Source organism: Arachis duranensis, chromosome 4 (assembly GCF_000817695.3).
Source record: "Arachis duranensis cultivar V14167 chromosome 4, aradu.V14167.gnm2.J7QH, whole genome shotgun sequence".
Classification (NCBI taxonomy): Eukaryota; Viridiplantae; Streptophyta; class Magnoliopsida; order Fabales; family Fabaceae; genus Arachis; species Arachis duranensis.
The window spans coordinates 58,296,546-58,297,002 of record NC_029775.3 but is presented as its reverse complement, the minus strand read 5'-3'; positions in this window follow the sequence as shown (position 1 = coordinate 58,297,002).

Sequence of the window (457 nt, the reverse complement as noted above, 5' to 3'; positions counted from 1 at the left end):
AAAGCGACCAAGGAACACGGATAGAACTATCCCTAAAATTCGAGTTCCAGGCTTCGAACAACCAAGCCGAATACGAGGCCCTACTAGCAGGTCTAAAGCTAGCCAAAGAGGTCGGAGCCCAGAAAATCACAATCTTCAGCGACTCCCAGGTCGTCACATCACAAGTAAATGGAAGCTACCAGGCCAAAGACCCAACTATGAAAAAATACCTAGATCAAACACAGGCACAATTACGCCACTTTTCAGAAATACAGGTCCAGCATATACCTCGGGAGCAAAACGCCCGGGCAGACGCCCTCTCAAAGCTCGCCAGCACCAAGCCCGGAGGCAACAACAAAAGTCTCCTCCAGGAAACCTTACAATCCCCCTCCGTGCAAAGAGAGGAAGAAACGCTAAATATATCCAACCAACAGCAAGGATGGATGACCCCCATACTCAACTACCTGAAGTCGGGAAC